Source organism: Carcharodon carcharias (assembly GCF_017639515.1).
Source record: "Carcharodon carcharias isolate sCarCar2 chromosome 27 unlocalized genomic scaffold, sCarCar2.pri SUPER_27_unloc_2, whole genome shotgun sequence".
Lineage (NCBI taxonomy): Eukaryota > Metazoa > Chordata > Chondrichthyes > Lamniformes > Lamnidae > Carcharodon > Carcharodon carcharias.
Window position 1 is genome coordinate 2649414 of NW_024470635.1, and position 14570 is coordinate 2663983.

The 14570-nt window shown below is 41.9% G+C and overlaps 1 pseudogene; it reads right to left on the reverse strand.

Annotated features, from left to right (window-relative positions):
* LOC121273855 overlaps positions 1 to 14570 on the reverse strand; it is a 77975-nt pseudogene that overhangs the window by 41211 nt on the left and 22194 nt on the right.

The window sequence follows — 14570 nt, forward strand, 5'->3', positions numbered from 1 at the left end:
TCAGTCTGTGTTTATGTGTTCAGATATCTGTGCATGATCCATTGTGTGTGTATGTGTGTCTGCCCTTGTGTATGTGTGTGCATGCAATTTTGTTTCAGTGTCTGTGCAGGTACGTGTTTGTGTTTGTGCCTGTGTGTGTACGAATATGTGTGTGTGTGGGAGAATGAAATTGTGTCAGAATGTGTGCGTACTTCTTTGCATTTGAGTGTGCTTATGAACTTGTGTCAGTATATGGCTGTATGTGTGCTTGTGTTTGTTTGTGTGTGTGCATGAGTGTGTGCATGCATGTGTATTTGTGTGTGTTTGTCTCAGAGAGAGACATCTTGTGTCATAATGCGTGTGTATATTTGTTCTGTGAGTCTGTGCGTGTGCAAGTGTATATGTGTGTGTGTGCATGATCTCGTGCCAGGGTTTGGGTGAGTGTGTCTTTGTATGTGTGTGAGTGTGTCTGTCTGCGGGGGTGTGTGTGTATGTGTGTATGTGTGTGGATGTTTGTATGTGCGTGTGTTTGGGTGTTTGTGTGTGTGTGAGTCTGCGTTTCTGTGTATGTGTGAGTCTGTGTGTGCGTGTGGGTGTGTATGTTTGTGATCTTTTGCCAGGGTGTGTGTGTGTATCTTTGTCTGTGTGTGTGTTTATGAGCTTGTGTCAGTGTGTGTGTTTTTTAATTGTTGTTCTACGGATCACTGAACATGAATAACGGGGCGTGACTGTGAAGGTATTATCGATGGAGAACACTATTTGCCATTTTGTGTATGAATGTGTTTTCTGTGGGTTTCAATGTGACATCAAGCGAAAGAATGCAACAATTAAACAGAAGAACTCCAGAAACAGAACCGGAAAAACGGGAGGATGGAATCAACAGTTCAGTTTTGGATTATGAGAAACCGTTGGCAGCTTCTGATTTACAAGAACAAGAGATTGAAAATAATTTTATAGATATCATGCTGCATTATGATTGCCACGATTGAAGTTTACAATCTGAGCGCAGCAAGCTAAAAGCCGCCTTGTACTGAATCCATATCGTAGACAGCCGTTAGTTCTAAACCTGGGACTAGGAGTTTAGTGAGTTAATGTTCCGCTCTCCTCTCCCTCTCGTTGGCTAAACAATTTCCTTCCTGGTTGTCTCTGTTGGGTGTGTGTGTGTGTGTGTGTGTGTGTGTGTGTGGGTGTGTGTGTGTGTTGGGGGGGTTGGTGGGGCGGGTGTGGGGGCGGTGCAGGTACATTGCGTTAACTAATGCCGTCTCCGCTCCCAATGCTGGCTAAGTGGAGATACAATTCGCTTCCCCGTGTGACCCTCACTTCTGTTCCCATTGGGTGCGATGCGGCAACTCCAACAGGTAGAATTTTGAATGGATGGACCTTAAGTGAAACAGGAACGACATGATCTAAATGCTGCTGCTGTCTGTGCTTGTGGGAAATGGGAAATGGTCAGAATTCACTCAGCGAGGGGCAAATTAGTGCACTAACTTTGCAGAATTCTGTAATGAATGAGCATTATTCTGTCTCTATCCCAGGGAGTATCTGAGCTGGGGGCACTGATTGTACAAGACTCGGGTCTGAGACCTGTGAATTCCCGACATCAAATAAACAGGTCTAACATTAGCAAAACTGGAAAACACAATTAATTAAGTGGTTGTACATTTACTTCAGAACTGGAGGAAAATACTTTATTATTTCCACTAAAGTACGAAATGTAAGCGATAGATTCTCATTGACATGAATTTACGGTGTCCCTTAGTGCAAGGGAAACGTTCACAACACTCGGTTAACCGCTGGATTTATCAACCGTTCTGTTGATGATCTTCAGGGGAATCGCTTCATGTCCCACCACACAGGAGAAAAAAGCACAGTTGGCCCACTCCTCCGCTGTACATGAAGGAGTTATTGCCGTTCTCCGCCATCACCTCGGTGTTCTTGTAGTTCGCGGGATTCACCGGCTTGTCATTGACGATCCACTTGACGAAGATCTCTCGGGGGGAGAAGCCTTTCACTAAGCAGCTGAGGGAGATGAATCTCTGAGCGGAGACTTCCCCGTAGGTGGCAGGAGGACAAAGACGGACGGTTCCCGCGGATGTTTAGCAGCAAAAAAATTAAAATAAATATCAAAAAAGCTGGAGAATTCCAGGCTCAATGAAACCGGTGGTTACATCTGAGAGAAATGTATTATGTGTTGATTGTCAAGGTCACCATTTTCCACTTTAGGATCTGACCGGTTTTCTAGCTCGGAGCAGAGGCGGATGCAATCATTTCTCTGAGAATATGCGGGATTGGACTGGAAAGTTTAATCAGTAACAGTAACAGGCCACTCGGCCCAACTGCTCTGTGCTGGTGTCTAAGCTCCACACCAGGCTTCTCCAACCTTTTTTCGTTAACACCGACAGAACCGTTTCTTGTTCATTCACCTACCTGTTAACTTTTTGCTGAAGTGCATCATCTACGGGCCTGGATGTTTCCGTTAGCGAAATTCCCAATCAGACTAGCCCATTCATGCACGGAACACGAATAATTGTCCCTTACACTTACACTGCGTATTTGCACAATGGCTCAGTTATCGGTTCACTTTGACCACTCACCTTCTTCCTTGTGGATGGAATTTCTTAAAGGACTCGGCAGAGCCTGATGGCTCACCACGCAGTAGAACAGAACCCCACTCAGCTGGCTTGTGTTGAGATGTTCAAGTGGCTGATCACGCTGTTAAGATCCTCTCCCGGCTGGACAGCAATCTTTAATTCCAAAGGTTTCTGTCCTTGTGTGCAGGACACGAGGACTCAATTAGCGGCGTTACTCACGATGCAGGTTAAGGTCAATGTCGCCTCCAATAAGACCTGTTCTTTTTGTGGTGGCTGTACCGTAATTACGGGATCTGTGCAGCCGAAATCGCCTGTGAAATACTAATGAAAGCCAAGCAAAATATCATCTTCAGAATCAGAAACCTGGTATTAAGCTTTCACTCTCACAAGGAGACTATTTATTTCTGATATTTGACCTCCCCCTGTGCTGTAAACGCCATTATTATTTGAAGGTCAGCGAATTCCAGGAGACTCCATAACATTCCCTTCGCACTTCCAGCCAGAACCACCGGGAGTAACAAAACTAAATGCCGGTGCAACAGTGTGAATAAATCCAGGCACAGTCGTGTTGTTGAAAGAGTATCACTCGTCCCGAAATAAAGGAAACAGAGAATGATAGAATGCTAACCGGAGGAGACCATTCAGCTCTCTACGTCTCTCTGTAAGAATAAGATGTGCCTTAACCATCTTTATCCTCCCAGTTCTGTCACATTGTCAAAAAAATGTCAAATCTCTTTTTTTGAAATGACAATTGTTTCCCAGCCTCAGAAAGTGTTGGGGAAAATGAAAGTGATAATATTTCACAGTGTGAGAAAAAAGTTGCCAAAATCACCTTCCTCAGAATATTTCCCTTCTTAATTCGGAGGACCCAGTCCAGAGGAAGCATTTTCACTACACCTCCAATTTCATTAATTAACCGAAACACCACAATTCGATCAGTCATTAGTATTTTATACTCAAAGAATGCAGCCGAGACTATGCAAAATACTATCAGCGCTGCTCAATCTGAAAGCAGCAGCAGAAATAAAGTGCACATCTTTAGTCGTCGACAATTACCAGCAATTAGTAGCAAAGGTCAGCTACTCCCAATATGAACAATCAATTTCAGATAAAGCCAAAACGAATTACTCCTAACTCAATGTGCAGCTTTTGAACAAAATGTCACTGTGTTTTGTGAATTGATGGAATCCTGAACACCGGGGGATTCTGATTCAGAAAGAACATGGGTTCAGTCCCCACTCCAGATTTTTGGTAACAAGTATAGCTGACACCAGCAATGTAGTACCGAGCGAGTACTGTGTTGTGGGAGGTAACGACTTTAACCTCAACTGTTAAGGCCAGGGGCTGCCTGCCTTGTCAGTGTGACATCACACTTCCCCAAATTCACCCAAGTTTTGTGTCGTCCACAAACGTTTAAACTGTCCCCTGCAAACCAAGATCTAGATCATTTATGCATATAAATATTTATCCACTTTGCTACTGTCTCTTTACTTCCATGATCTATAACTTTTCTCACAAGTCTGTTGTGTGGCACTGTATCGGATGCCTTTTGGAAGTCCATATGCACCACGTCAACGGCCTTGCCCTCATTAACCATCACTGTTACCCCTGCAAAACATAAATCAGCAATTTAGTTAGACAAATTTTTCCTTTACTAAATCCATGCTGACTCTTTCTATTCAATGTACATTATCCCATATGATATTAATTCAATCGGGAATAATTATTTCTATCAGTCCCCTCACCACCGAAGTTAAAGCGACTCGTCTGTAATTGCAGAGCAAATTTTTACAACACTTTTGAACAAAGGCGTAATATTTGCAATTGTCCAGTGCTCCAGCGAGGTTCCCCAAATGCAGAGAACACTGAAAAATGATTGGTAGTGTCTCTATAATTTCCACTCTCACTTCCTTCAGTATTCTCCCCGCCCCCCCCCCAACCCCCCCCCCCCCCCCCGATCCCGGTGCCTTATCAACTTAAAGTGCCGACAGCTGATGCAATAGCTCCACCTCATCAGTTTTAACCCCTTCTGTTGACTGAGTTTTCTCCTCTGTCAACTGAAAGGGCTTTGATGACCATGGACTTCTGTGATTGGTCCATGGCTATGCTTGGCAAAGTAGTGAAGTGGGTTGCTGTTGCTTTCTGCAGATGGCTGACCAGGAAACTCTCCTGCTATTACCGTCACCCATAGAGGTTTGGGAAGGATTTGCATGTCAACCAACCCATTTGGCCACTTTATTTTACACACCTTCCCTGGCCAACAAGTTCCCAGAGGTAGGGACATTAATCACTTCCCTACAAGACCTCTTGGTAAGCTCATTCTTTTTGCAAAAAAAAACCTGTCACAATCAAATGAGGGAGGAGAAGTGGGGAGCAATCCTACCCCTCCTTACCTGATTGTAGCACTGTAGTAATTTATCAAAGGCTTCCCGAAAGTTCGTGTGCAATACCTGCACTGTATCTCACACATCCATCATACCAATCATGACTTCAAAGAACTTGAATGGATTTGGTCAAGCACAACTTTTTCCAAAAAAAATCTCTCGAACACTGTAGTTCACATATTCAAGAAGAGATTACAAAGTGGGAGGATAGATTAAGTGATACTTTTAAAGTCCATTGAAGATTAATGTGATGTGGTTCGCATAGGTTGATGACTTGGGTGAATCCAGGCTGAACTTGGTGGTCCTTCTGCTTTCGGTGTTGGGGAAGTTTAACGATGTAGATGGACGATTTCTGTCCTTCTGGAAACGGCAACTGCTGGGTTGAATTCTTAAATCATCTTATTAATCTAGCTATGTCGTAGTTTGATCTTTATAAGACTCCAACCAATCCCAACTGTAGAAACTACCTGGCCTGCAATTGCCTTGGTTAGTTAGCGAGATAGCCTCACTAAAGTGATCTGTTTCTATCTTTTGATTTCTAATAATCAGATTGACCAATTGAACCTCCTTTGTACATCGATCTTCTCCACTGCATATGATCACTCTTTCAACAATATTGCTGGCATTCTATTTTACTTGCCTGTTCTGTCCATCTTATTTTCACTATAATCAGTTGTGTTTATATTTGCCCTTCCTCGGTGATTATATGTTGAAAAAATTATGACCTCTAGTGTACATTGTCAGAATATAATAATTTGCCTGGGTTCTCTGTCATCTGTGCAAAATATATGGCTAGATCAGAGATGTTTAGAGGTTGAAGGAGGCGAGGACTTGAGAGTGAATAGAGGTGGGAAAGGATAGAAAGCAAGGGTAGAACAAGAGGGTGAGCATAGCTGGTAGCCATTTCAACTAGGCAGTTATCAGTGGGGCTACTGATTTTAGGATGTGTGAGGAAGAAAGAAAAACCTCTTGGATCTGTATGACAAACCCTTCACTTTGAACAGTGGAGTGAGGGTTAGTTTTTTTTTAAATGGAGGAAAGGAAGTACAATCTGTTGATTTTTATATAAGTTACTGCTGCTTTTTTTCTAATATTTTGTTATATCTAATGATGTGTTAAAGTGCTTCAAAGGCAAAAAAAAATATTTAGGAATGCACTCACTATTGTTATGTAAGCAAACATAGCATCCAATTTGCAAGCTACAAGTCCCAGAAATAACTATGAGTTATGTGATCAATGGGTCTGTTTTGATGGTTTTGACTGAGGGATAAATGATAGCCAGGACACTGGGCGAATTGACGTTTTTTGAATTGTGCTCTCACAACTGAGTTAGAAAATTGAGAGATGAAGGGCGTGAGCTTGTATCTGCGCCTGCCCTCCCAGCTAGATGTAAAGATCTTCTAACTCCAAGGAGAGAGTACTGCTATTGACTGCAGTTAAGATTTAAGTGCATTTGCCTCGCATAGTGAGAAATATTTTAAATGGACTTCAAACCAACTGGTCGTTGTCGAATTCACTGTGTCAAATAACTGGAATGCAATATTAATTTATGCAGACATGGACAGAACAGAATATGACAGCCTAGTGACTGAGGAATTCCTTAGATAATTTTGACCATATGAGACAGATATTCAGTTGCATTAGAGATGTTTTATCAATGCCTGCAATTAGGGAGTTGGTTAGCAAATCAAACAGCTGTTTGGTTGATGAAATATAAATCCCTGAAAACCTAGAGTTTTAGACAGTGCCAACGAGAAATAAAGACTGGAGAAAGTTGTGGAAACAAGAGCACAGAATAAGAGCATGGATGCAAATGTATAACTAGAAAGTTTCTCTGTTATGTTTATTATCCATGCACACTCTAGTGCGGTCCCTTTAAGAAGATGTTTGATGTCAGTGTGTGAAGTTCTCTAAGCAACTAATTCATTTTCTAGAGGTGTCCAGTTATTGAATGGTTATAAAGAGTTCAAGATTAATTTACACAAATTTATTTTTTATGCGGGTAATATTTGATCATGTACTTCTAGGTGTGTCGCCTGAAGGAACAGATTTTGGGGAAAATACATCTTAATTTTGCCACGCATCTTGGTATTATCTGCACTTTGCAGCCTAACATTTCAGAATATGTAAGTGGGCAAATATTTATCGACCTCGTGCACCTGGTACCAATTGGATTTTTTTGACAACTATAGAGAATCAAAATTTGTAGTGAGGCATGGAAGACATTAAGAAAGGTATCAAATTGGAGAGTACATATATTCAGAAGGAAATTTATCCACAGTCAGATTTCATGTTATCTCCTTCACAAGGGCAAATCTCTCATAGAAGACACTTCTTAAAATTATTACACTACTGGCTACAAATTTCAATTAAAATATAGAGCCTACAGATTCTAATGATCTGAAACAGATTTGATCCTCACAAATAAACATAGAAAAGTTACAGTGCAGAAAGAGGATAGTCAGCCCATCATGTCGGCGCCAGCCAAAAAGAGAAAGAAAGAAACTAGCCATTTGTTTTAATCCTACTTTCCAGCACATGGTCTGTAGTCTTGGAGGTTACAGCACTTCAGATGCAGATACAGGTACCTTTTAAATGAGTTGAGCGTTTCAGCCTCAACCACCAGTTTAGACAGTGAATTTCAGATGCCCACCACTCTCTCTCTGGGTGAAAAACCTTTTCCTCATGTCCCCTCTAATGCTTCTAGCAACCACTTTAAATCTATGCCCCTTGGTAATTTTCCCCTCAGCTAGGGGAAACAAGTCTTTCCTGTGTACTCTATCTAGGCCCCTCATAATTTTGTATACCCCAATTAAGTCACCCCTTAGCCTCTTCTGTTGCAAGGAAAACAACCTTAGCCTATGCAATCTCTCCTCATAGCTTCAGTTTTCAAGCCCTGCAACATTCTTGTAAATCTCTTCTGTACCCTCTGCAGAGCAATTATACCCTTCCAGTATTGCGATGACCAGATCCATGCACACAATTCCAGTTGTGGCCTAACTAGTGTTTTATACAGTTCCATCATTACATCCCTGCTTTTGTATTCAATACCTCGCCCAAAAACAGAAAGTATTCCATAGGCTTTCTTGAGCACCTTGTCCACCTGTCATGCCACCTTGAAGGACCTGTGGACATGCGCTCCAAGGTCTCTCACTTCCTCAACCCCTCTCAATAACTTTCTATTCATTGAGTATTCCCTTGCCTTTTTTGCCCTCTCCAAATGCATTACCTCACACTTTTACTGATTTAGTGCCATTTGCCACTTCTCGATCCCCCCAGGAAACCATTGATATCATTCTGGGGAGGGCATGGCGTAGAAATATTGTCGCTGGAGTAGTAATCTAGAGACCCCACCTTCATTACAACTACTCGATTATGTTTACACCACTTGCTCCTCGATATCTTCCCATTAGCTATCGTGGTCTATGCATTACACCGAGCAATGTAATTTTGTCCTTCTTATTCCTTTGCTCTAGTTCTGGTTCTGGTTCTGCCCTTGAATCCCCTATTCCATCCTTGTTCTCCAGTACTGCAAAACTGGCCTTAACCAGAAAGGCCGCCACCAACAACACCCCCCACCCCCACCACCCCCACCACCCCGTTTTTATCCTTTCCTGTATTTTCTAAACATCTTGTAACCAAGGAATATTTAAAACCCAGTTGTGCCCCCCCGCCCCCTCAAGCTTGGTCTCCGTTATCGTCTTATAACATCATAATCCCACAAAACAATCGGTGCCTCTAACTCCCAAATTGTATTAAAGGTAGCTGAGGTAACTTATATGGATTTCAGCAAAGCTTTGATAACGTCCCACATGGGAAACTTAGAAAGAAGGCAAATGCAAATTGGATATAGGGTAATTTGATAAGGTGGATTCAAAATTGGCTTCGTTGTAGAAAACAGAGGCTGATGAAGAAGGATGCTTTAGGGACTGGAAGCCAGTGTCCAGTGGTGTATCACAAGAATCTGTGCTCGGTCCCCGTTTAGTTGTCATTTATATAATCGACACAGATGACTATGTCAGAGATAGCATTAGTAAATTTGTGGATGACACAAAGATTGGCCTGGTAGTTAATATTGAGTTTGAGTGTATTGGGCTACAGGAAGATATAGACGGGATGGTCAAATGGGCACATAAGTGCCAGATGGAATTTAACCCTGAAAAGTGTGAGGCGATACACTTTGGAAGGCTTAATTTGACAAAGAAGTATTCAATGAACGGCATGACAGTAGGACGTTCTGAGGGACCTTGGCGTCTGTGTCCATAGATCTTTGAAGGTGGAGGGGCATGTTAGTGTGGTGGTAAAAAAAGCATACGGGTCACTTGACTTTATCAATCGAGGCATATATTACAAACGTAGGGACGTCATGTTGAAGTTGTATAGAAACTTGGTGAGGCCACAGCTGGAGTACTGTGTGCCGTTCTGGTCACCACACTATAGGAAGGGCGTGATTGCACTGGAGGGAGTACATAGGAGATTCACCAAGATGTTGCCTGGGATGAAACCTTTAAGTTATGAAGAGAGGTTGCGTAGTCCTGGGCTGTTTTCTTTGGAGCAGAGAAGCCTGACAGGCTACCTGATCGAGATGTACAAGACTATGAGGGGCATTGACAGGGTGGATAGGGAACAGCTGTTCCCCTTAGTTGCAGGGTAAGTGACAAAGGGACCTAAGTTCAAGATGATGGGGAGGAGGTTTAAGGGGGATGTGCAGAAAAGCTTTTTTAACAAGAGGGTCGTCACGGTCCGGAATGCACTGCCTGGGAAAGTGGTGGAGGTGATTTGCCTCACATCCTTTAAAAAAGTACCTGGATGAGCACTTGGCACGTCATAACTTTCAAGGCTATAGGCCAAGTACTGGTAAATTGGATTGGGTAGGTAGATCAGGTGTTTCTCACGTGTTGGTGCAGGATCGATGGGCCGAAGGGCCTTTTCAGCATTGTTTAATTCTGTGACGATACTCCGTTCATGCATTTGCATGCAGTGCAAACCTGATTTAGACTTCATTGCTTGCTCCCTTTCATCGACTCCGTCTATTAACGTACTATTCCCTATTTTAGTGTTACCTGCCTGTCCCAGAATTCCATGCACCCAGGTATAACTTTCTGACATTCTCTCCTTGTTTCCACGACCCTGTTGAGTTCGGTTATACCATCCCCAACAGCAAAACCAGTAATGCTCTTCAGTTCTGAAAGCCAAATACAGCTGGAAATCTGAAAAAAAAATAAGGAAAACGATCGAAATATTTAACCGAAATGTGTCTGTTTTCTGGCCAACATATATCCCTCAACAAACAGAATGAAACTAATAAATAAATAGATAAATCCAGTCAGCATCATGTCCCAGTTTCTAGGAGACGTTGTGCAGCAAATCGCTGCCGAATATTCCAATTTACGAAAATTAGCACATTTTCACCGTTTTTCATTGGCTGTTAAGTGCTTTGGACAATCTGATGCTGGTCAAGACGCTGTATAAATGAATGGATTTCTCTAGTGTGTTTGGTTTCCTTTGGAAGGAAACACAAACGGGCAAATTAGTAAATGGGACACATTCTGAGTTTTAATCATTCCAATATAACTCTTGGCTTGGAGAGAGTTTAGCACAAAGAATGACCTTGAACTTCCTCGGGTTGCGACTCTTACACTGAGGTCTGGTGATTTTTTGGCTTTGAGTGATCCCATTATGAGCGACCTGGCAGGTATAGAGCGTGTTACTGAAGCAGTCCCCAGCTGGGACACTCAGTCGACTGGTCGCTGAGAAGTTCCCGTTCACTTCAAAGCCGGGAGAGGTGACGAAGCTCGAGTCCATGGCCGGTCCATTCTTCAGCCATTTCACGTTGATTGAATTTGGACGGAAATCAACAATTGAACAGACGATGGTTGCAAATCTGCCGCTTGTGATTTCTTCACTGGGGCTCACGGTGAGGAGAACAGTTGGATGATGCACCACAATACCTGCAAGAAAATACATATTTTTTGGAATTAATTTTGCTTCAAGCCAAACAATTAAAAACTAAAACTATTTACATAAAATCCACTGAACAGAACCAGACTATTCGGCCCCATATTTCAATGCTTGAGTTTAGACTCCACGTGAAAATCCTCTCGCCCTACTTCATCTTGCAGTATCAAATCCACTGAATTTTCATTCTCCCTCATGTATCCATTAAGATTCCCCTGAGCAAGATCTAGGTAACGTCTCGCTTACAAGAAGTTTCACATTTTGCTCACTCTTTGTGTAAAGAAGATTCAGAATTTCCATTTTCTTTTTAAACATTAGGACATACATATGAACTCTAATTCTTATCTAATCTATCAAACTATTTCATAAGTCTGGGACTTTTATCCGGTCACACCACAAATTGATCCTTTGTAGGGAATAGACCACCAGCCTATTCACTCGTACTTAACAGTTGTAATCTATCAGCTCTGGTATTGACCTTGTAAGTAGTTTAGCTCTTATTGCAACGCTCCTGTATCATTCTCCTTACATGGAAATCAGAACTACATACAGTATACTTAGTGTGATATGGAGGGGATAACTGTACACAGTACACTAATTTAGATGTGGGACCGTAATTATGCAAAGTACATTATGTTGTGATGTGGAGAACAGAACTGTTCACAGTACACTAACTGTTATGTGAAGACCAGATCAGCACAAAGCACACTAAGTGTGATTTGGAGACCAGAATTTTACATATTCCACTAGGTGTGATGTGGAGAATGCAAGTGTCCACAGTACACTAAGTGTGGTATGGGCACCTGATGTACACACAATACTCTCACTCCATTCTAAACCATGTGATGCAGAATTTGAACATAACTCATTTGCTGACCACCTTTCACCCTTCATCCAGCCCCGCCATTGCCGCCCCGTGCATCCCACAACACAAAACTGGCATTTCGTTCCGCCAGACCGACCCGCTCCGCCGAACCTCGCAGTAGATTTTGCTGCTTCCCACCTCTGTTTCGGTGATGGTTAACTGGCTGTGCAGGGTGTGAGTTCCCTTCTTGTTCAACACTGATGGTTAAGTCTGCAAACCAGCTGTGATGGTCTCTTGATCTTTCTTCCAGGAAACGCTGGTGATTTCGGCGGAGTAGTCCGCAGCCAAACAGCCATAGGTCACGGAGCCGGCAGTATTTCCTTGTTCACAGGAGGAGTGCAGGGCGTAGAGGATGGGGAGAGACAGTTTCGCTGGGAAAGAAGAGTCAACTGAACAAGTGAAAATTTGATTGGTGCTGATGAAAAAAGTAAATTGGTTGAAGTTTAATATTGGTATAATTAGGTTCCAAAATACTGTGATCATAAAATGACTTTAGGAGATGATAGACTCGAAAGGACACGCCCTCATGATGGTCACTCTTGTACACAAGATGAGGCGCAAGTCCGAAAAGGGATATTCTACCCATGAGGCCACATAATTGTGAGTTAAATAAGGTTTATTGTAACCTCGGCTTCCTCAAGCCCTTGCTTCTCAGTTGAGGAAAACATCAATCATTCCCCCGACACTTTCACTTTAGATCCTTCCACGTTATTTCCACTGAGCTCTCGCTTAATTTTTTTCACTGTCAACCTCTTTTCATTAGCAAATTACTATTTTACTACAGCAAAATGTAACTAACTGTGGGCCAGAATGACTGGTTATTTTCCATTGAGGGCATCAGTGAGCCAGAGGGGTTTTTACACAAATGTATTCTAGTTTCATGATCAACGTGTTGTTGCTTTCAGGGGATACACTTCGATGATTCTCGGCAGCCTTTGCTCTAAAAATTATGCAACTCTGACCAGTAGATCAGACAAATGTGTAGCACTTTTGTAAAGCATGACCCACAGTTGATAAATAATATTATTTGATGGCACGGATGGTAGGCTTTCAGTCAATCACACTTCTGATTTAACACTCCAAGATTGGCAATGCTCAACGATGTTTACAAATAATCCATTATATTCAGCCATTTTGGTTAGATAAATAGATAGGGAAGGTGAGATTGGGAGAGGGAGCGAGAGAGGGAGGGAGAGATGGAGAGATGGGAAGATAGAGAGAGAGATAGTGATAGGGAGAGAGAGATGGAGACATAGATGTAGAGAGAGAGAGAAATAGAGAGAGAGAAATAGAGAGAGGGAAATAGAGAAATGGAGAGAGAGATAGAGGGAGATATAGACTGAGAGAGAGAGAGAGATAGAGGGAGAGATAGAGAGAGATAGATAGAGAGGGAGATAGAGATAGAGAGAGGTAGAGAGAGGTAGAGAGTTAAATAGGTAGTTAGATACGTAGCTCAATCGTTCAACAGCTGGATTGGTGGATGGAAGAATGCGTGCATAAATAGATAGAATCATCTACACTGCCGAATCAAATGTTCACGGTCCACAGACTGTACTGATTGGATCCAAGAGAGAAGAACATTGAAGTTCCACATCAAACCCCTCGCCCTATTAAAGTCCTTGGAACAGTAGTAAAACTGCCTTTATGATAGTTCATCAAATGCCCTGAGGACACTTGGAATCGGGTTGTGCATTCAATTAAGTTAACTTCATATTTTGCCATCTTTCATTCCCCGTTTACTTTGTATTAGATACGGGGTAAAGTCCCATACTGTCCATTTAAGTCGTACAAATTATTTCCAGATTCAAACATAATGCAACCAGTAACGTTACAGCCACTTCCTTTAACTGTCCTGAAATTGAGCTTTGGAGCAGGTCAATCTGATTCAATTAACCTCTGATATTGAAAATGTTAAACCATCATCCCTTCATTAGAAACTTGTTTTTTTTAAGAATGAAATGTACATTAAATTTACGATCTGTTATTTCATCAGAGGAATTGATGCATTTACTTTTATATATCTAATTCGGAGCACTCGATATGTTTGATAGTAATTATAGTTCCTTGAACATTGGCAGTGCCAACACTCTCATGTCAGATGCAGAACAGTTGAATGATACTAAAACTCTCTTTGCACAGTCCTGTGAAGCGCTGTATTTCCGGAATAGTAATGGTGGGATGCATTCTAAAACGCCCTCTATTCTGCATTGTTAGTTAAAACTTGCGCTTAGACTGAACCATCTACAAATCGCCAGCTCTGATACAGCAAACACTGAACAGAAAGAATATCTTTCTACACTTTGCATTCCTTCTGAATTCCACAAACTGGGATAATGATCTTATTTCTGAGACACCTTCTCAAAGTTCAGAACAGATTTGCACTTTTCTCGGAGATACAAAATTCTTAAATAAATGGTTCGAAATTAATCCCCTGAAATACGTGAGAATGAACCAGAAAATTCACAAATTGCCAGAGGCCTCCTGATTCTCACCACACGCATAGAAACAGAACAGACAGAAACAATGCAATACTCATTCTATTAAAGATAGATTTCTCCAGTATGCATTAATCCGTTTGAATAGATTAGAACTTTAATATATTTATGTCCACGTCACTTCTTTGAAATGAAGCTGATTCTAAATTGAAAACCTCCCTTTGAGGGGCCGCCATTTCTCCCTGTCTGTGTACAGTTTTCACAACAGCCTTAGAGTTAGTTTGGCTGAGACAGTTCGATCAAAATAATTTACATTCAGGGTAATTTTATGTCTATAACAAGGACAGTGTAACAGAGC